The sequence below is a fragment of the Felis catus genome, chromosome A1 (assembly GCF_018350175.1).
Source record: "Felis catus isolate Fca126 chromosome A1, F.catus_Fca126_mat1.0, whole genome shotgun sequence".
Classification (NCBI taxonomy): domain Eukaryota; kingdom Metazoa; phylum Chordata; class Mammalia; order Carnivora; family Felidae; genus Felis; species Felis catus.
In genome coordinates, this window is record NC_058368.1 from 148,002,235 (window position 1) to 148,026,048 (window position 23,814).

Sequence of the window (23,814 nt, forward strand, 5' to 3'; positions counted from 1 at the left end):
CTATATATCTATATATCTTATTCTTTAAAATGACAATAAAATAACCTCTACACTCTAACCAGGAAGTAGAGCAACTGCATCATTTAATCCACACCTGGAGACATAGGTACTATTAATCAACACAAATATTTATGGATGAAGTAAATTAGGGTCAGAAATATTAAGTAACTTGCAACAAACACCTAGGTAGCAAATGGCAGAGTTAGAAATTAATATCATATCTACATTTGTGTACTTATTTTCAGTTAAGCTGCCAGGTACAAATAGGTTAATCATAAATATTGCCTCATGGTACACTAGTGATTGGTCTGTATAAAATGCTCTTTTTATTTATTTTATATAAGTAAAAATTTGTATATAATCAATTTATATGTATTATAACATAAGAACACAGAAACCCAACAAAAACAGAATCTAAGACTGCAAAAATATCTGTGTCATCTATCCCCATCTTGTACCCTCCTCTTTCTGCCCTTGAAGTAACCAACAGTCTGAACTCAATGATCATTATTACCCTACCTTCTTTTATATCCATTTATCTCCTAAAGAGTATATATAATAATGATTCTTTTACTTTGTAAGATGTGTGTCATGTTGCATGTAATATTTCAGATTTAGATTTTTCACTTATTGCCCATATTTAGTCGTACCATAGACTGTTACTGGATATTATATTCATTTTGAGTACTGATTATATTCTAAACAATGAATGTAACCCATAACTTCAAATTTCTACAAGTACATTTCTTTAAAAATCTGTAGCATGTTACCTAGAAATGAACAATTCAAAATATGCTAATAAGGATGAAATATTTTAAAAATTTCAATAACGCAAACAATGTAAAAGAAAAAATGCAGGGTTATCAGGCATTTACTGTTATTCATTGGTAATTAATTATGTTTTTTCCTTAAATAAGCTTATGACCTGATTACATTTGTAGATGAGTCCATTTATCTATGTGTAAACTGTATGGATGGACCAAGTGCAGAAATCAATCAGCATAATTACAAAACTTTTATCTGTGGTAAACTTCACTAAAATATTTCATTATATTTTATCATCAGATTTAAATGCTGTCTGTGCAAAGTATAGCAGACAAAATTTCAGAAGATTAGAAACTGCATGAGGAAACAGGTAGTTCCAGTTTAACTCAGGGGTAGCCTCCCCTGTAAGATCACTGTTGGAGCAGATAATAGTGTAGTCTTGGGTTTATTTGTAGGATAGATCACATGTTGCTAGGGATTACTTAGGAAGATCTCTGACAGCCCCAAATTCCCATGCTATTTTCTTATTCTGTGAAATGGAAAAATAATACCTTTACTGTGAGGAATCAATAAGAAAATACCCATAAATTTCCTGAGTGTCTCATTACACAATTTATAAGAACTGTGAATACTATGAAACCTCTGATACATATTTTCTATTGGAGGACTATAAATTTCCTAGATTAAGAAGAAGTATTGGCACTTTCAAAAATTAACTTTTAAGAATCATTGTTACAAAAGGAAGTAACCAATTGTACCAGACTGATTCTCAGCAATCAGGATTCCAGCATAAAGAATGGGTTCCAGAGTTTCAGGTCTTCACAGTATGACTTGAAGCACTCAGGATACTGCTTACAAATGGCCAGGTTCCACAGCAGCCACCCATTTATTAGCAAAAAAATTCTCCTTGGAGATTAACTGAAAGTCTCATATAGCTTCCATCCCACTTGGAATGCAGAGAAGCAATTAAGGACCATATGACTTATCCTTTCCTCCATCAGTCCTCTCCCCAAATCCAGCCCTTCCCACTATAGATAATTCACAATAGGCCTAAAAAAGGAAGAACTCTTACACACTGCATTTTGTATCTCATCTTGAAAAGAACTTTATTTTGTATTCATTGTGCATCTAAAGAAGAGAGAGCACACATAAAATAAGGGAAGACAAGGTATCCCTATGTTAGTTAGTGACATAGTGATTGGTAGGATCATTGAGGTGCAGTGTGAGGAACCTAGGTTTGCCTGCCTAAAACTACCATGAAATGCATTAAAATGGAGGTCCCCAGAGGGCAAAATAAAGTATGACAATAAAACTACTAGGTTTTATGTTCTTTTAAATTAACAGGAGAATTAAATGAAGCAAATTTAAAATGGCTTTAAAAGACTTTCAATACCATAAAGGCAAGAAGTTAGGACTTTGACTATGCTTTACTCTCCACCTTCTGTTAATGTGTGCCAGTACAAATTCCCCTTCACAGAGCACCTGTAAATCTCTGGTTAATAGGCAGTAGGATTTACTAAAAACAACTCTGAGAGGAAATTGCCTTAAGTTAGAACATTTTCTTAAAATACATCCAACTTTTTATTTTACAGAAAAATTGGGATTGTAAACTGACCTTTCACTCTTATTTTGACAAACTGTAAATTAATTCACTTGCAGTTGCATTCTTGGACATTATTCAGGCCCTTAAATCTCTACATTTTCATGCTTTCTTGCCCTCTACTCACCTCTGCAGTCCAGAATTTATTCACCTTCTTTTTAGGGTATGAATCTGTCCTATAATGAAGGGCAACCTGTTTAGAGCATGTTTACATTACCTGTGCCTAGCATACTAGAGGCACTACAGTAGCAGGAGACTCCCCTATTTATAAAGCTATGATGAGCCTAAATGTTTCTTCTTCATTCATGTGGCCCTCCAAGGGAGTGTAGCCCCAAAGAATGCATCATGCAGAACTACAAGCATTTTAACAATAGTAAATACATTATTTCTATCCTACTACACCCACCCCTCCATGTGTGGTAAATTGAGAAGCTTTTATGGTATTATAACATTATAACATTGTCTAACTCCACTCGAAACCTGAAACTTCACATTGGTTTTTGTTACCAGAATAAACAAACAAACAAGCCAACCTGGATCTATAATCCAAACAAAGCTTGGTGCAATAAAGTCCTAGAACAGAAAAATCTATTTATTCTTCCCATGATTTTTAGAAGGTTTAACTGAGGCAAGACATATCAAGTTCTTAGATACATGCATGCCTGCAACTGTAAGTGCTCACTGGGCTATTTTATATTAAAAATTATTATAAATTTTAAGAATAAATAGGAAACAAGGGTTGAGGGTTGAAAAAGTCTATGTGATCATGCTTTGTGCGATTTTCTTTCATACAATTGTTTCAATTTACAAATGACATAAAGTCTACATCTCCATTAGGAAAATAACCCTTACACATAAATTAAAATTAGTACTTCAAAATGTAGAAATGAAATGACCACAACAACATTCTTAAGGCCATGATCCTAAATTTCAACTCATTAACATTAAATCACAATTATATTTGGTATAGAAGGAAAGCATCTAAAGATTCCACTTAAATTAAGTGCACTTAGGCACAATTATCACTAGTATACAATTTGAATCACATGGGATAAAGCCTTAGCAATTGGCTTACCCACAGGCAAAATAGCAAGTGAAATCTAAAAATCAAAATTTAGATGACTAGTTTTGTACTTTACACTTAAATGCAAGCAGAATAAATTGTTTTCCAAAAGTCCATAGTATAGAGAAGAAATGAATACACATGTGTAAAGATTTTATCTAGAAACTTGGAATGAATTTAAGAGCTTAAAAACGTCAATTTTTCATCTATCTAATATGGGAACTATAATGCTAATTAATATATGAGAGTAAAGTTCTTTTTCTTTTTAAAAATACCATTTCTTTTGAACACAACAATCATATACATTTTTTTAAAAGATGACATTATACCTAAAAAGAAAATTTTTATAAAACTTTGTTTCTTGGAAGATCAAATGATAAAATTTTAAAGGCAAAGATAATTCATACAAAAGTCAATCAAATCTTCTCCCCAGTGCTGAAACCTGCATCAGAGCTGATCATCTCACATTCACTGAAATATTTCTTCCAGGGGTTAAAAAAAAAAAAAAAAAAAAAAAAAAAAACAAGCAACAAAACAAAATGAAAAAAAACCCACCTGTGCTTTTATCAGTAGCATATTCTAATTGTTCAATCTCTCTTACTGACCAAAAAAAAAAAAAAAAAAAAAAAATCTGCTTTCTTGATATAGAACGTGTAAGTTTTAATAACTTTAGTCAATTCATGTATTTGTGTTACTTAGTCTACCTTAAGAAAGCAGATTACTTCTCTAGCCTATGAAGCCTATTCCAACTATGGACTAACCAGTGGAGAGAAAACCAGGGCTGTTATCTTCCTTGATTTGAGAATGTTTGCTTGTACTAAAAGAGTCTTAAGTTTTATTACTTAGGTATTACTGGAAATCATAGTACGTTAGCATATATTACACTTGTAGTCCACCAAAACTTAGGACTTTTTTTCATATTATGTAGGTACCTATAAGTCAAGACTACACTAGGACTATGTAATAGATTTAGCATCCAGAAGTGGTATATTTCACTCACTTTGCTTCTTTTTAATTGATAATATTTTAGTGATTTCAAATCATCTAACTCATACAGGAAATTAATTTTTTCAACTCTCAATTGCTCTTTTATTTTTAGTACTGTTCCAGCCAAAATTATATTTATAAGGACAGTTGATATGTTTATTAAGGTCTTTCATAGAAATAGGATATATTAAAAACTTTTGCAAAGCTTCCTATTTTTGACTATGTAGTGTAATGCCATTATAAACATTTGTATTTATCATTCAACGTAAATGTGAAAGGATTTCTCTAGAGTATATAAGTCATATATAATACAAAACTTTTCTAGATAAACCCAAACTGTTTTTCAAATATACTCCCAACAGCATTGTAGAAAGCATTTTATTGGTTTATATCTTTGTCAACATTAGGTGTGGTCAAAATTTTAAATCTTTGCCAATCTGGTTGATATGTAATTACAACCTACTTTGGTTTTATATTGCATTTACTTAATTTTTTATAGTGTTGGCTCCTTTGCATTGGTTTATTGGCCCGTTGGAAATCATAGAGGGAAAAGAGGAAGCATACTGGTGTCAGGCAAAGTGGATTCCAGTAATGAGAAACCATTTGCTAACTAATGATTGTAAAAGATTTCCTTTCAAGATGATACAAGTTTTTGATTCATTTTCAGTTTGATTCATACATCTTTTTTCTTATTAAAATTTTGTCCATCTATCAATCCATTGATCTATATTGAATGATCTAGAACACTAGTCCTTTCTGATTATGTGTATTGGTTATATATGTTGGTTATCTATGCCTTATTTTTACTCTGTCTTTTGATAAAGGGAGATTTATAATTTTACTATGGACAAAGTTAACATATAGTTAGGAGTTATAGTTAGGAGTTGTTTTTGGAAAGTGTAATTTAACCAATGCCATTCATTATTAGTATCAGGGACTTGAACTAAAAGCCCTAGGTATGTAAAAAGGTATTCTCATAGTGTTAGAGTAGGCAGTTAAATAGTAATGAGCAGTGATGGAACCGAAATATACCTATTACTTACCAAAGGAGAGTGAGGCAAACTGGTGAGGTTGGGAAATCTCTGGGGCAAACAGGTGACTAAGGTCAGGTGTATCCTCAAATGATCCGTCCCCCATTATCATATCATTTACATTGCAGTTTTGGAGGATCTCTGCCTCTAAAATCAACATGACAGTTCTGATTAATCCAAATAAGGAAAGGGGTTGTACCTGAATTCCTGGAAAAGGCATGCCATTACCAAAAAAGATCCCACCTACTCAATGAATACTTCTCTCCTAATTATTCAAAATACAATAAAAGCTTGGAAACAAGGAATTTCAGGCAATTGTTCCCTCAAGTCTGTCTGGTCTTCTTCTAAGAATGTACATTCACATAAATAAACTTTCTGCTTGTACCACTCATCCGCTATGTCTAGTCTGTCCTTGAATTCATTCTTGTGAGCACCAAGGGACTTCTGCCGACTCTTTTAGATGGGTCAGGTCAAGTCCTCAGGGCCCAGGTATCCCCAGCAAACCAGGCAACAACAGGTAACTGTTTCTTTGGCTTTCTCCTACTTCATCATTTCTCTTATTCAAATATACTGAACCTTTATTTTTAGTTAGTAACTTTTGGGGAGTTCTCAACAACAAAAAAGTTTTGTTCTCTTTATCTTAATAATAGATATACAGCTGCCCACAGTGCTACCCAGCTGGACTAAAATTTTCAGCCTCTGCTGCAGTTATATATGACTATATTTTTATGTGGAATGTAAGCAGAAGCAATGTCTACAAACTTCAGGTCTAGTACTTACTTTTAGAGTCTGTCTGCATGATCTTCAACCCCTTTCTTCCTTTTAGGATAGGCAGAACAATCCTAGGGTACCAGGGTTACAAATTACTAATAAGCAGAGATATACTACTGAATTTTCTGGTCTCTTTCAAACTATTAAACATGAGATAACTGAAATTATATGGTTTTAAAGGTATATATTTGAGTCTCACTGTCAGAGAAATATAGTATTTAAACTAGTACTTGAATGTTTATAATAAAACTGGTAATTTTACTTTTTTAGCAGGAGGACCTATCCATGTAACCAACATGCATGTTCACCGTATTTAACTTCAGTTAACAGAAAACCAAGGTGTTTTTCAGGAAAAAAATGCAAAAGAAAGTACACTGGATCTCAAGTTAACTGGTTAGACAACCAGTTAATTCATATTAGCCAACTTTAACATGAAATGGTGCAACTATCACCTGATATCTTTCAGAGAATTATTCACAAGGAAAAAAGAATAAACTTCTTTGCAACAGCAGGTATTTTTTTCCCCGTCCAACTTTTAAGTGGTATTTGAACTGATGGGAAATTTAAAACTGTGCTATGGACTCTATCAAATAAGAAGTTGATGACTAGAAAATATGGTTGTTAAATGTCACATTACTGTCTTCTGACAATCTTCTGCCTTTTGGAGCAAGTTTTATAGCCTTGCTTCACTTGTTAAACAATAGAATGATTATAAATGTGTTAATCTAACATAAAGGATTTTAGGTTACTTTACAAAAATCTGAATAAAGCTTCAAGAACTTCAGTGGCAAAATGCAATGAAAAGTTATAAAACACTGGTGTTACTCTAAAAAGTTTGACATTAAATGTTTTATTGAAATTTTGCTGCTAATCCTTTATGAATTCATATTAAATGAGGAAGCTCTTTTATGCAAGAAAATAACCTACAGCTGTCTTCATATCCTTCCATGAAGCTGTCATTGAAAGGTTACTGATATCTTTCTATTTTACTTCAATGCATGACCAGTGACTACTGAGCTTTCAGTAACATTAAATTAAAAACCTCATAAAAGTTTTAGTCTTTAGAATGCTGATATCTCTCAGTTAATATATGAGAATATCCAGGAGGAGATGCATGTAAAAGGAGTTAACATAAACTAAAAAGCCTGCTTGAGTAACTAATTTGTCCTTAAGAGACAGTATATTGTTAGTGTCCAAAATCTTCAATATTTTTGAATATTTGAAGTTAGAAATAAGGTAGATAATCAAAAAATAAGCTATTTGGAAGTGTCAATTTTCTGGAAGAAAATACAGGTACATTTGGGGAAAAAAACGTATTAATACCTTCAAGTGGTCTATTTTAAACAAAGAAATTATTTATATTGTATTCAGACTTTATAAGGCTATTTCCATTAATTTTATGTAATATTCTCCTATTATGCCTTAATATTTTACAGGTTATTAAAGAAGCTTTTAACTGAAAACTACAGTTATATTCAATTACATTTTAAAACGTACTATTATGAGTATAATGAACCCACAGATTCAACAATTATCAGCTCATGACCAAACTTCTTTTACCTATAACCACACAGCTTTCTCCTCCTCTCATGGACATATACACTGGATTATTCTGAAGCAAATTCCATACATTATATAAGTTTATTCATAATATGTCAATATAAATAAACCTCTAAAACATAAGAACTCATTTATTAATGTATACCATAGTATAATTATCATACATACAAAGCTGAAAACTTCTTAATGTATACTATAGTACAATTACTGTACAAAATTAAAACTTTCTTAGCTTTTAATGAAAACAATTCTTATTTGAATCAGAGTCAAAATAAGGAATAAACATTGAATTTAAGTATGTGTCTTGTTACTTATTTTATATTTGGCCCTATCCCCAAGCTTTTACAATCAGACAAAGGGTCTTGAAACCTCTCAGAATTCCACAAGACTTGGGCTGATGTGAAGGAGTTTTAAAATAAAAGTTTTAATTAAATTTTATTATAATATAAAATTAATTCAGAAAAGCATTCACATCTGAAGAGCATAGGTTGCTTACTTTTTTTTTTTTTTTTGCAAATTGAACACACCTATGAAACCACTATTTTGATCAAGAAACACATTTCCCCATCCCTAGAAGCCCCCTCACAGCTCTCTTAGTGACAGCTCTTCTCATCTCCAAAGGTAACCACCTTCCTGACCTCTAATGCCATGGATGTGCACCCCCTGTATTTTAATTTTAAATTTATCTTCATGGCATCACACAGTAGATACTTTTCTGTATCTGTTTATTTCACCCCAAACCAGGTTCATGTGATTTATACATTTTGTTGTGCACAGGTCTTGTTTAGTCTCATTTTGAAATAGTATTCCACTGAAAAACACATATTACAATTTATCCATTTATCTATTAGTCTAATATTGATAGGCCTTTTGCTGTTTCCAAGACTTCACTATTATAAATATTCCCACTAAGAAAATACATTAATATATCTTTTGTTTCAGGGGTGCCTGGGTGACTCATTCGGTTAAGTGTCTGACTTCAGCTCAGGTCATGATCTCTTGGTTCATGAATTTTCATTGGGCTCTGTACTGACAGCTCAGAGCCTGGAGCCTGCTTGAGATCTGTGTTTCCTTCTCTCTGCCCCTCCATTGCTCATGCTCTTTCTCTCCCTCTCAAAAATAAATAAACATTGAAAAAATTAAAACATATCTTTTATTTCAAACGTTTCCATATTTATGTTGGCTATATTCCTAGGAGTGAAAGTGCTAGGTCATAGAGTGTTTGAGTTTTCAGCTTTAGTGGTGATCTCCAAACATTTTTCAAAGTAGTTACACCAATTTTTATTCCCACCAACAGTTTATTGAGCAGCCCAATTAATTCTCATTCTTGCCTAAAAATCATATTATCAGATTATTAGCCTTTTTACTTTGACCCAGGACTGAATGTTTCTACTACTATCACATTTAGGTTTATTTAAAATTTTTCTACGGCTCTTTAGATTAAGAAATTTATCATCTGTTTATTGGCCATTTGGGAATCAACCTGCATCTTGATATTGCTTAGGGTTCATTTTAACAAGAACATCTCATTGGTACAGTCATGTATTTCCACAAGGTGGCACATAACATCTACATATCTTCCTTTTTATATACTGATGGACTTGATAAGCATTGCCTAAAATCATTATTCTATTAGATGTTGGCAAAATATGATGTTCAGAATCATTTATCCTTCACTTTTATTTGGAACACTTCTTTAGAGAAACTTAAACTTTCCTTCATCAATTATTTGATTTTCATGAGATGTTGTTCAAGTAGGAACTGGAGGTTAAAAAAAGAGTATCATTATTATTTGCTACTTTTCAGAATAGTAACATTAAATTCTCAAGTTCTTGCCAACTTAGGAGACCTGCATTCCACTTTATTTTTCTCTAGGCCTACAAGACTGAAAATATCACCATTTCCCATCTTCCCTAGCATCTTACAAAGAGGAACAATTAATGAATTCTGACATATTTGATATACTTCAAATCACTGAAATTATTACTTTTATTGATGTTTAGGTCAGGCTGACATGACCTTAGTAGTCTTTGTAATCTCGACGGTTCTCTGCATGACAAGGTATTACAGGCTCACCCTATAAAACTCTTGTTCCAATTTTGGAATAAATAACATCCCCCCTCAAAGAGCCCTGTTTCCTTTTAGTTATAAATTACACCTGATGCTAAAAGTGCTCATCGTAAAGGCTTTAGTCATTGTTTCTAGGTCTGTTTGTTAAGTAGAAATGAGAATTATTAGTCCATTATTTATTTTTTTTTTTTTGGTAAGAGAAAATACATTATGGGCTCATCGTGACATTTCCAAAACAAATTTACATTTCAGTTATTTCATTTACATTCAGGGTTTTTTTGTTATGTTGACAATTTTGGGTATCGTCAACACTAACATAATTGCATTATCCTAATATAAAATCACTTGCAATACTTTGTGTGTGTGTGTGTGTGTGTGTGTGTAAGGTTAAGTTAAAATTTCATGGGCATATAGAAAAATGGACTCCAAAGATGTCTGTGCTCTGTTCTATAAAAACTTGTCTGCGACCATGTTACCTTCCATGACAAAAGAGATGCTGCAGAAGACAATATTCTGGATCATTCAGATGGACCATACAGTGCCTTAACAGTAGAACATTTTTAGTTGGGTCAGATTGATGAGATAGAAGAGAGAGAAATGACACATGACAAGGACTTGATCTGCTACTGTTATCTTTGAAGAGAGAAGAAGGAGGACATGAGTCAGGGCATGCAGAAGTCTGTAGAATATATGAACAAACCTAAGTTTACAGTCATCAAGAAAACAAGGACTTCAATCACGCAACCAGCAGAAACTAAATTTTGCCATAAATCTGGATGAGCAAGAAAATAGATTCTCCCCTTGGGCAACTTGGTTTTAGTCCAGTGACACACATACTGGACTTCTAACCTACAGAACTGTTAAGATAATAAATCTGAATTGTTTTAAGCCACTAATTTAATGGTCATTTATTATGGTGGCAATAAAAAACTACTATAGTTAACTTCAAATTTTTTTCTTTCTGCTTTTGGGATTTTTTTTCCATTTTGATTTTATGTACTTTGTTTTATGTAAAATGTTCAGAAGGTTACAACATAAAACAACATATTCATAGCGAAGTTTGGTTTCTCTGTCCCTTCCGCCCTTCCTTTTCTTTTTTACATCCTTAAAAATTTACATTTTAGCTTTCCAGAGTTATATTCACTCAAGTAAGAATACATAAACATTAATATTCCTATCTTAAATTTTCATTTTTTATTTTATTTATTAAAATAACATACTCTAAAATTGGCAATTTTGGTGTACAATTTTATGAATTTTAATACATGAATACATTCATTTAACCACTTTCACAATTAAGATACACATTGGTTCATGGTATCACTCGCAAAACTTTGTGCTAGTCACAACAACATCCTCTCTCCATCCATAACCCTAGTAACTGCTGATTTGTCCTCCTTCACTATATTTTTGTCTTTGAGAAAATGGAATAGCTACTTTCACTTAGTATGTAGTCAAACATGCAACTATTCTTACAACCAAAAGTCATATTCATGGGGGTTCATCTGAGAGAAATAAAATCATATCTCTAAAAGCTATGTAGAAAATTACTCATATTAGCCAATAATCGAAAACAACTCTAATAGTAGGCAAAAGAATAAAAAATCAAATTGTGTTATATTCATAGAATTGAATACCATAGTTCAATAAAAGGAATGGACTACTAATGTAACAATAATGTAAATATGTCAACATGTTAAATGAAAAAAGCCAGGAAAAAAGTTAACATACTGATAGATTTCTATATATTGCTAGTATACACACACACAAGCAAAATTATTCTATGGATGCAGAAATAAGCCCAGTAAGAATAGTGATTGCACTTTGGATGGAGGACTGAACTGGAAAGGAACGTAAGGAAGTTGCTTGAATTGATGAAAACATTCTATACTTTGACTGAGATGTCTTTAGAAAGTTGAAAAAGTTTCTCAAAATTGACCCAAATGTGCATATAACTTTTTTGGAATTTGCTATATGTAAATTACCACCTTTGTATCAAATAAAGAACTTCAAAAGAAGAAAAAACAGAACATGTCTGAGAAATTTCCAAAAATGATGATAGATGTGAAGGCACAGACAGAGAAAAATCCTAAAAGCAGAGAACAAAAGGGATATTACCTTCAAAGGAAGAACATCAAGACTGATAACTGACTTTTTAACAGAAATGATAAAAACTAAAGTCAAGCATGCTGGCATGCTTAGAAACTGGAAGCAAATAGCCACAATTCTAAAACATTAAATATTTTTAAAATCTGAATGAAATTAAAATTAAAAAATCAAATAAAAACTAGAGATATGTTGTCAATAGAACTACAGATAAAGGAAAAATATTCATGAATAAACCCATGAGAATCCAGGCAGAAATAAAGAGCCAAGTGAAAACATAAATACATTTTGACTATGGTCTTTTTTTTTAATTTAAATACATGGCAACAATAACCAGTGCTGGGGCTAAGTATTTTCTTTTCTAGTGTTATGAAATAGAGAGCACTGATACAAGGCCAAATAAATCTGAATACTCTTATGTATCTTAACTAAATTCAGTTACTAACATCCCCAAAAGCAGGATTAATTGGCTTCAAAAAGTAGTTTTCCAAATATTTAAGAGAGGAGGGAAAAAAAACAAACCAGAAACAAAAAAGACAAACGATAAGCTCACACAAATTCGCCAGAGAATTTTTTTTGAAGGCAAATCTTGAGTAGCACTTCACAAATGTGGCTATCCAAATGTCTCAGAGGGCCATGGACAGGGTATCTGACTTTATTAGACATAAGGGAAATTCTAATTAAAATCAAAATATTATACTACTACTGATCCATGAAATGCATAATATGAAAAAGATAATACCAAATTCTGGTAAGGATATGGAGCATCTGGAAATCATACACTCTTCATATGTAAAATGGAACAAACTCTTTGGAAAACTATCTTGCTAGTTTATGTTACTGCTAAATATATAGATGCCTCATAACCTAGCCATTATACTCCTAGTTATATATCCAATGGAAATGTACACTAATGCCCACCAAAAGAAATGTATATGCTTTTAATAGATAAAAAAGGGAACAATCAAATTACCCAACATCAACATATTTATCAATCATAGAATTGGCAATTTGTCATACAGTAATTGTGGTACATTCTATCAAAAAAGTATTACTCATCAATAAGACTAAATCAATTTTCCCCACACATAAAACCTTGGATGACTCTCACAAACAAAATATGAAGCAAACAAAGCTACTCACAAAAGACAAGAATCCATGTGTATCAACTTGCAAATAGGCAAGACCCTCTTATTAGAAACCAGGTGAGTGATTATTCTTAGATGAACAGCGAACAGGAGGGGTCATGATGGAAATTTCTGAGAATCTGTTTTTACTTATTCTGTTCTTTGTCTTAAGTTAAGTACTGACTATGCAATGCTTTCCCTTTATGAAAATTCAGGGAAAAATACATAAAGATTTTCTATATGTAGGTTATGCTATTAAAATGTTTACCTTCAAAAAATTTTTAATGTTTATTTTTGAGTGACAGAGAGAGAGAGACAGAGCACAAGCAGAGAGAGAGGGAGACACAGAATCTGAAGCAGGTTCCAAGCTCCGAGCTGTCAACACAGAGCCTGATGCGGGGCTTGAACTCAAAAGCTGTGAGATCATGACCTGAGCCAAAGTCAGATGCTTAACCGACTGAGCCACCCAGGTGCCCCTAAAATATTTACCTTAAAAGAAATAAATTTTATTTATACCTATCAAGTTCTCTCAAAAATATTAGCTTTTCTTTCTCTGTATAAATATATTGTTTCATCAGACAACTCCAAAATGGTTATAGGACGTTGTATTCTTGGTACTTTAAAATTATTTTTAAATGTTTACATATTCTTTTAGTTTTTAATAAAAAACTTATATCAAACTTTACAATAACTACAAATTTATACTAACCATCATACTGGATTCTATTCATTGTGCTTTCACATATCCTCACACACTCACACACCATATACACATGAGCACACTCCCAATGTGTGGGAGATATGCTACATATCAAACAATATCAATAATCCAAAAAACTGTATTTCAATAAAACAAATTTGTTACTTATTTTTAATTCCTTGTAAATTTATTTCTGATCACTCAGTACATAATTCTTACAGCTTTTATAGTAAAAGAATATAAATCCTGATAACTTTCTTCTCTGGTTATAAAGTAGTAAACATTAAAATTTGCATAAAACAGGCTATAATAATGTTTTATTATTTTGAATATATTTCTGAGGTTGAAGAAATTGGAAAATCAAGGTCAATGTAGTTATCTGACTTCATATCTGAAGACATAAAAATTTTTTAAGTGAAAATTATTTTAAAGATTTATATTTTCAACACCATAGCTTAATCATTAAACACTGCTGAATCAAATAAAAATATTCTCCAAATATCAAAGTTATCTCTTAAATCAATCTAATAGGTATATATACACGTGCATGAATGTGTATACATGCATATGTAAGTGAAAAGAGATTGTGTGTGTGTGTGTGTGTGTGTGTGTGTGTGTGTGTGTTTATAAAATCACAATTGGGCTAAATAAATTCTATTCTTCAATCACCAGTTATAAAAGCTTAAAAAAATTCTGCTTGTTTTTAAACTTGACACACATGGAATGATACATACTCCCTTCTCTGTTATTGAATGTTTGTTTAGTATTTTGCTTGTGAGAATCATTGATATTTTTGTTTGTAGCATTATTTATTTTTTTTATCTTGAAGTATAGCATTCCTTATATAAATACACTACAACTTATGTATCAATTCTCAAGTATGATCCTTCCATTTTGCAGTTTTTTCCTGGCTCTTCATTATTGCTTTATATTTTTTAGTTTTCACATTAAGCTATTATAAACTGGTAACACTGATGAAGTATTTCTTCCATAAAACTATAACCACATATTCTCAGACATGGTAAGTATATGACTGTGTGAACATTAATACTCATCATCACTGTATCAATTACATATTAAAAGAAAGTATCAAGAATTAAAATACTTAGTCACACAGTTCAAAGGCATATAAAATAATAAAGGTTTGTTAAACTTATTAACAGAAACCCAGTTCTTTTATACAAAGGAGATTTGGAGAAACGAAAAAAAACACACTTTACACAAAAATATTTGGTAAGTAACAAACACTAAATAAGTACCGGAAAAATATAGGATTTTCAGAAATTTGATGACTATTAATTTTTTTACAATAACAAAGAATCATTATCTTTTAAAAACTGTTAACTAGGCCAAAGGACACATTCTCTGAATACTCCACAAAACAAAGGCAACATTTTACTCACAGTATTAATTAGCTTCAGTACCATTCTTTTTTTTCTTTTTTTACACCCTCTCTGTTAAATTGTGCCCCAAAGTGCAAACATTAAGGCTTTGTTTTCCTTTCTGGATATAGTAAAGGCATGTGCTCTGTACAATGTAGATATGCCATAAACTTTCAAACAGGTGTTTATTTATTTTTTTAATGGAGGATCCACAAACTAAGATCTATAGAAAGATACTAAGTAATCACTGTGCACCTTGATAAAAATCAACAAAACAATGTTTGTACCAACCTGATATATACTGGAACAGACGTGGTAAATGTAAATAAAATGTGAGCAAATCAATAGATGTCACTTTCAATGAAAAAGATCTCAAGTGTTGTTCACAGTTCTTGGGGTCTTAATTGTATATAACACTAAAAGTATGCAGTATTGTGCTTCTTATTTTGTCACCTAATATAAATTTCATGTACATTCACGAGTGTTTCATATACATTCATGAGTGTTTACAAACTACCTACATTGCTACCCGTATTCTTTGTTCCCTAGGTACAACAGAATAAATGTTCCTGAGTCAATCAAAAGTCAAACCTATAACTCACAGTTGGAATCTAACTCCATTTTGACTTTTTAGACTTAGATATAACAGTCACTTATCTTTTCCCCTTTCTATCACCAATATCTCCCTCTCTCCTAGACTGTAGTCATCAGGAATATAAACATACTATAGAAACACTCACAATTCAAGATCCAGTGCTCCAATAGGCTATCGATCTATTTTGAGATTTATATATATAAAGAAAGAGAGGGGGATGAAGAGAGAGATTTAATATCCATGAGAAAATTTTGAACAAGTTCTACAACTGATGTTTGTACTTTCTCAGTGTCTGTTCACTCTAGAATCTAAATTAATCTCAATCCCATTCTCAACTTCTTCATCAAAACACTGCTACATCATGGTCTTTGACAATCTCTTTGTAGCCATAGCCACTATCCACCTCTTTTCCTTCATATTATTTGAGGTTTTAGTAGCTGTTATTCCAACATCCCTTAAAATATATCCTCTCTTGGGGCGCCTGGGTTGCGCAGTCGGTTAAGCGTCCGACTTCAGCCAGGTCACGATCTCGCGGTCCGTGAGTTCGAGCCCCGCGTCAGGCTCTGGGCTGATGGCTCAGAGCCTGGAGCCTGTTTCTGATTCTGTGTCTCCCTCTCTCTCTGCCCTTCCCCCGTTCATGCTCTGTCTCTCTCTGTCCCAAAAATAAATAAACGTTGAAAAAAAAAATTAAAAAAAAATATATCCTCTCTTAATTCTGAGAAACAGCCCTTTCCTTATCTGCTTCCTACTTCTACTCCTAATTTTCATTTTCATATCTTCATTCTCACTATTCCATTCTTCTGCAATGTCAAATTTTCTGTTAATGTCATCTATGGCATTTATCATATCGGATACTACACTTTCCTGAGAATTTGATATATATATTTTAAATATCTTCCATATCCCTGCTTATAATAATTTCCTCTGTTTGCACATGTGTAATAGTTATAACTGCTTTAATGTCCTAGTCAACTAATTCTATCGTTTGTGTTATTTGAATCAATTTTAATTGTCTCTTCATTATAAGCTGTTTCCTGTCTCCATGGCAATTGATGTTTTTTTTTTAATTTGATGTCAAACATTGTAAATTATACGTTTTAATGTGCTAGATAGTTTTCATTACTATGCATATCTCCTCAGCTTAGTTTGGGAAGTATTTAAGTTACTTTTAAACAGTTGGATTATTTGGTTCTTTCAAGCTCTGTTAGACAGGGCCAGAATAACATTCAATCTAGGGATAATTTTGTCTCACTACTAAGTTAAAACCTTATGCTGCATGTCTAGTGAATTCCAGAATTTTCTACTTTCGCTTGTATGATGATAATTTATTTCAAGCCTGGTGTAAAATACCTTTGCTGTCACTTGTAATCCTTCCAGGTAGTTCCTTCTCTAGCCTCAAGTAGTTTTCCTTAAATAGATGTACTGGTATACCTATAAGAATACTCAGCAGCCTCTCTGCAGATCTCTGGAAATACTTTCCATGCAGCTCTCTCCTTCCTGATACTCTACCTTAAGAACTCTAGTTTTAGTCTCCCCAGATCCTCAGCTCTGTCTGTTCAACTCAAAGTATCTGCCAGGCTCTTTCAGGTTTCCCAATACTTATTACATCCTGGAAACTCTCTTCTGGTAGGAAGCTGTGACAATAGTAGGGTTTATGTATTTTGTTCCCTAATTCTTACAGACCATTTACCTTTATTTATTAATCTTTAAATGATTTTTTTCATTTATTTTTCAGACAGAGAGAGACAGAGCATGAGTGGGAGAGGGGCAGAGAGAGAGGGAGACACAGCATCCTTTGCAGGCTCCAGGCCCTGAGCTGTCAGCACAGAGCCCAAGATGTGGGACTCAAACCCATAAACCATTAGATCATGACTCAAGCCAAAGTTGGACACTTAACCGACTGAGTCACGCAGGCACCCCGCATTTAGATTTATTGTATGGTGTCCACTTCAATATTTTTTCAAGTTCCTTGTCTGTTTTTTGTTTTTTGGTTTGTTTTTGTTTCTGTTTTGCATTTTCATTTTTTTAAGTTTCTTGTTGTCTTATATCAAAGGAGATATCTAGTCCCTATTCCTCATTTTTGCCAAGAACAAAAGTCCCAGTCTGAGTTCACCCTAATGCTGAGTCAGATAAATCTAGGAGAAAAGTCTGGCTTTGCAAGGGACCAAAGGATCTGAGAAGAGCTCATCTAGGATCCAAGGCTGTGCTAGTAACAAAAGGACAAGGAAAATCAATTTGACCCAGAAGAGACTGCCTAAGCTTTTAAATTGGTAAAGCACAAATTAGTTGGGTACTTATAAAATTTGTCCCAGCCAGTGGTTAGAACATACACTGAGTATAACATCTTTTTAAAGTTTTATTTCAGAGGAAGCATGTAAATCTAATAGAAAAAGGAAACATCACACTTTTCCTTCCCCAACAGGAAAATTAGAGTAGAAAATGGAGAGGTGCCTTGAAAAGGGGCTGCAAGAAGTTCCATATGTGAACTTCTAGCTCAAAACTGCTGTAAAGTTATCCATTCAATTACAAACAATATACTATGCTTTAAAGAAAAGGGAGGAAAACACCCTTTCTTCTCATCTGGGTTAATCCAGTGTGACCATAAGTCAACTAATATTTGAGAGATGACAAAATAAATAGATGGTATCAACAATGTGACATTTCACATAGTATATTATAGCAGCCATTGACTCAAAAGGACAATGAAAACATCACTGTTAAGGATTTTCTCCTCCAGATTTTGAGGCTCAGTAGATGAGGCTCATGACCTTATCACCAGGTTAGGCATGTTGGGTTATGGGAGGAAACCTTTTGTTGCTTTGAGGGGAGGAAGCCTTTGAGGTTCTGCAAACCTCCTGTAGTAGCAAAGACTCAATGTACATTTGCTTTATCTTTGCTCCACTTAGAACTTGAATTTTCTGAGACTAATTCATAAGTATTACAAGCTGTATCTATGGTTAGTACTTTCTTTTTTAATAAATGCTCATAAATCATATATTTGTAACAAGAGATTAATCACCACTCTTCTCTTATTCTAACATGTTAGGATGCATTTACATTGCATTGCTTTTTCCCTATCCATTCAATTCATTTAACCATTCATTCATTCATTCATTCATTCACCTACCCAATAATTTACCAAACATTAATACTGACTACCCACTCTCCTTTCCTATGACCTTATTATTGAAACTGAAATTTAACAAAATAATTGAAAATTCACCTTTGTTTAACTACATTCTTTTATTTAAACAATCAGATTAGCTTTTTTTTTTTTTTTTTTGTAGAAATGTTTCCTAAAACACAGCTTAGTTCATTATAAGTATATACAAAAGATGTTTGAATACAGGTTAAACTTTGGTTTTGGGGGATCAGTGTCCAAACTTTCTGAGATTCTAACCTAAGAGGGAAAGTAATAGTCTTTAACCTTGTACCTCTATCCATCAAGAGTAATTCATAGTCAGGTCTGAGGTTTTCAGGTAGCAGGATTTATCAAAGTTGGATGTACTGTCCAAACAAATCTTTAAAAGCAGCTATTCTTTATTGACTATTAACTATGTCAGGTATTGGCACAGTTTTTTTTTTTAATCTTTAAAATGGCTTCTTGAGCTAAGTACTATTCTTAACCATCATTTTGTAAATTAGAAGACCAAGACTCAAAAGAGTTAAGAAGCTTTCCTGTGTACCCATAGGACGTGTTAGAGTTGAACCCAGGGCATTTCACACAAGAGCCTGTACTCTTAACCAATTTGCTGTATTATCTCCTTAAGTCATTTATGGTGCCCCAAATCCTGGTCTTTCTATCTTTGATGGTGCTCTAGTTCTTGATTCTCTTGACGTATGAACTTGCTTCTTATTTCTTAAATCTCTTGTTTTGCGCTCATATTAATGTTATAATTTCTTTCACATCTTCAATTACTGATGACCTACTGCTTTTGCCTTTCAGGATTATCAAACAAACCAAATCAATTGGAATTCAGGCAGTTCAGGGCTTCTCTTCTAAACTCAGATGGCAACTCAGCAGAATTCTTTAAAAAAACAGATTCTCAAAGGAGTAAATTAAACAACTTTTCATATTTAGACCAGAAAAGAAAGGCTGGCATCTCATGGACTACAGCTTAATTAATATCACAGATCTGTTTCCACTAACAGTCAGGTAGGCCTTGAACAACTAGTAATTTTTAGTTAAGATGTTTGCTTACTTCTTTAAAGTCTTCATAAAATACTCCACAGCCTTCTTTTTCCTCCTCTTTAGCAGTTTACAAACTTGTCTGCATGAACTGTGGCAGAAGTCTAAATGCTGTTCTTCACATTCTCTCATGAGGTCAAGAAACCTCTCTTTATACCTACTCTCAGAACAACCTTAGTTATTAATAATTCCCTCAACTAACGATAAAGTCAACACTACTATTAACCCCAGGTTATATAACTATTGTGCTTGGATGTTCATCTGGAAAATATTTTCATTTTTAGCTTAATGAAATAGATTATTTATCTCCACGCTAGAGTCTCCTTTACCAAGTTCCTTTGGTAGGTCTTTTCATCTCTGTTTCCTTAAATCTTTTCTACATGAAATACTTAGCAATATAATAGTCATCATATTCTAAATATTTAAGAAAAAACAAGCAAATTACAAAACCCAAAACAAAAAGAATAAAAAAGTTTGTCTTGATTATGCCTATTTCTCCTTTTCCAGGGACAAATTTATTAACTGCATTTTTGAGTAGTTATTTTTTATCCTAAATATGATATCTACACAGTTTGGAAAGCAACAAAAAACAGAAATATGGAAAACACAACTCAGTCATATCACCCTCACACAAGTACAATTAATATTTCAGCAGTTCCCAAGTTTTCTTAGCAGAGCTTATTTTTAACTCAGTTTTAATCTTGTAATTCTTTGATTACAAATATTCTTAAATACATTTTAATCATGAAGTTTTAAATTACTTATCTATCATCGTATCACATATGTGTGAATGTTTAAACGTTCCAGGATTTCAAATAACTTTGAGACAATTTTTCACATTTGAATTTTTTTCCTTAATCTAGAACTCAGAAGTGAAATTTTTAGAGCAAAGTAAATGTGTCTGAGATGGTATTTAGGGAATTTTATGGTGCTATTAGGAAAGATACCTTACATTACAAGTAGATCTGATATTCATGAGAAACAGAGGTCCCACAGAAGAAGATGTCATGAAAGTCTTATAATTTCATGTAATTTACATGTGCCTTCTGATTCTGTTCTTTCCTGTACCTTAATATGAATTTCTACTGTGGAATGGTTAGCTATTGCTCCTTATGAACTTATGACTCAACAGATTTCATAATACAAGTTCATGATAAACAGTTATGTATTCTTTGTTGAGGCACTAAGCAACATGTTATATTTTTCCATACAGAAAAATAATATTTGGCAGCATGATGGCCCTACTCCAAAACCTTAGGAAACTGGGCTGAGAATTTCCTCCTGCGTTATCAGAGACCCCATACCACATTCTTATTTGCCACTTTTACTTTAGTCTCATCAGATGTGCTGGATCGTATGGCTGAGATGTCCAGAAGTTTGTACCATAAACCCGGAATTATTCCAAATCCTCTTATAATCTTAGTTCAAATCAATACTTGCAGCCTACAGAATCCTCTAATGGATCAGAGTAGTATTCTAAGTGTGGGATATGCTGCCTCCCAGCTTTAAACATCACACAATATGCTGTCTTTCTTAGTGGTAGGTGGTGAAAATGTAGACATCCACAAAGCTCTTTGCCTCATCCCAGTCCTTAGTGTTCCATTTTTTAAATATCACAATCCTAAGTCTAATATAAGTTACATGCCAAAGCTGTAATTCCAGCACTTTTCATGTCTTCCTGCCTTGACAATTAGACTCTGGCCCTGATTTTCCCTGCTGGTCTCCTTAAATGCCTCCATGGAGACCCTGTGGGTTTTACACCATGCCTTGAGTTGATAATTGGTTGATCAGAACTTACCATTTTCTTTTCCAAAACTTATTATGCAATTAACAAAAGTATTCTAATTAAACAATTCTTACTATTATTAGTATTTCTTCACATTGCTCAAGTGCTATAACAACCTCATAACCTACACTTCATTTTCTATCTATATATTACCTCAAACCACCAGATGAGATTCTTTGTAATTGTGATGGTACTATTTACTAAAGATTGTCTTTATTATAGGTAGCAATGGGGTCAGGATTTTCATCTAGTAGACAAATGACCCAGTCCCACAATTCCACTGTGACTATGTGCTTTCTAGGCCTACTCCTAGGTACTGACTTTCTCACTCTGGGTTTCCCTGAAAGTTGAGCCTGAAATTGCCACATATTGAAAATACTTTATTTGGAAGTTATCCCATATGTTCAAGTGAGGCATAAAGGCAATAATACAGAGAAGGAAGGAAAGCCAATAAAGGAGTACATTATTAAATTGGCCATTGCTATCTATTACTGGGGCTCAATCCCCTGGGATCTTGTTTAACAGTCTTATGCAATGGCTATCAGAACTATCTACCAGGGGAACAAAAGAAATGTTCACCCTTTTATTCCAATCCCACTTTTGTCAACAGTAGTCTTTTCAGGGGACATGGGAGGCTCAGCCAGCTAAGCTTTGGACTTTGGAGTTCAGGTCATGATCTCATGGCTCATGAGTTCAAGCTCCACCATCAGGCTCTGTGCTAAAAGCTCAGAGCCTGGAGCCTTCTTCAGATTCTGTCTCCATCTCTCTTTGCCCCTCCCCCACTCACATACTATCTCTTTCTCCCTCTCTCAAATATAAATAAACATTAAAAAAATTGTAAAAAGTAGTCTTTTCACAGGTAGCATTAATTCTCTAACTGGACTGCTCATGCTTGAGGAAGAAATGGTTCCTCAGACACCCCATACTAAGATCTCAAAAAGGATCAAAGGCAGTCAACAAGAACTGTGAATATCAGATTGCACCTGTGTGAATCCAGTCATAGTGAACAGAGAACTGTCTGGGATATGGGGTAACAAACTAAAGATTTGAAATGGCATGTGAGAAATATCAGGTGTAGGTCATTTTGTTCTCTTTTATCTCTCCTTCTTTTCCCTTATGGAAGACAAAAAAAGAAATATTCTACGAATTTTTTTACTTTCCTTCTTTCAAATTTTGTTTTCCTTTTTATTTCATGTGGTGTTAACATTCATTGTGTTTCTTTATTCTCATTTAAGAAAAACAGCAACTCTTACATGAACTCTGTTGAATCAAAGGGTGCCAGAATTCAGAGATTCAAGGTAGCATATGGGGAAATCAAATTACATACATAAGATATATTTTATATAGAATTTTATAGAAATATATGAGTATATTTATTTTTTAATGTTTTTGTTTATTTTTGAGACAGAGAAACAGAGAGCATGAGCAAGGGAGGGGCAGAGAGAGAGGGAGACACAGAATCTGAAGCAGGCTCCAGGCTCTGAGCTGTCAGCACAGAGCCCGATGCAGGTCTCAAACTCACAGACTGCGAGATCATGACCTGAGCTGAAGTCAGATGCTTAACCGACTGAGCCACCCAGGTGCCCTTGAATATATTTATATGTACATATATATTCAAACCTCTACAGATTTTTCTAGACTGGTATTTATTACCTTCCTTGTACATGTGGTATATTCACATTTATTTCAGTCAATTTTGACCTAGCTTGCATTCAGACTGAGCTCTTATTATCTTTTGCCTTCCTTTCTTGGATTGCTGCAATGATTCAATAATTCTTATTTCTACTTGCCAGCCATCACTCCATTGGTCATATCTATGTAATCATATTATACATTACCCCTTGATAAGCAATACTCACTGTCTTCACCACAGCCCTACCCTCAATTTGTGAAATGGTATTAATACTTTTTATAAACAAGACTGTGGTTATTCAAAAAAGGTAAATAACATAAATAAAAAATTGTAAATTAACTATGTAGCCAAGATGAAAGAGATAATTTGTATTAGTACTCAAAGAAGGTAAATATTTTATCTTATTGTATGAAAATTATTATATACTAATCTATAGCCAAGGTAAAAGA

General features: G+C 33.0%; 1 long non-coding RNA gene across 1 annotated transcript in view; it reads right to left on the reverse strand.

Moving 5' to 3' along the window:
• Positions 1-4,067: 4,067 nt before the first annotated feature.
• The window catches only part of LOC109502801, a 91,576-nt gene continuing 71,829 nt past the window's right edge, over positions 4,068-23,814 (reverse strand). The window contains exons 4-5 of the long non-coding RNA XR_002743775.2: positions 6,227-6,288; positions 4,068-5,593 (exon numbers count right to left, since the gene is read on the reverse strand). This is a non-coding gene — a long non-coding RNA (uncharacterized LOC109502801). The remainder of the gene's footprint in view (positions 5,594-6,226; positions 6,289-23,814) is intronic.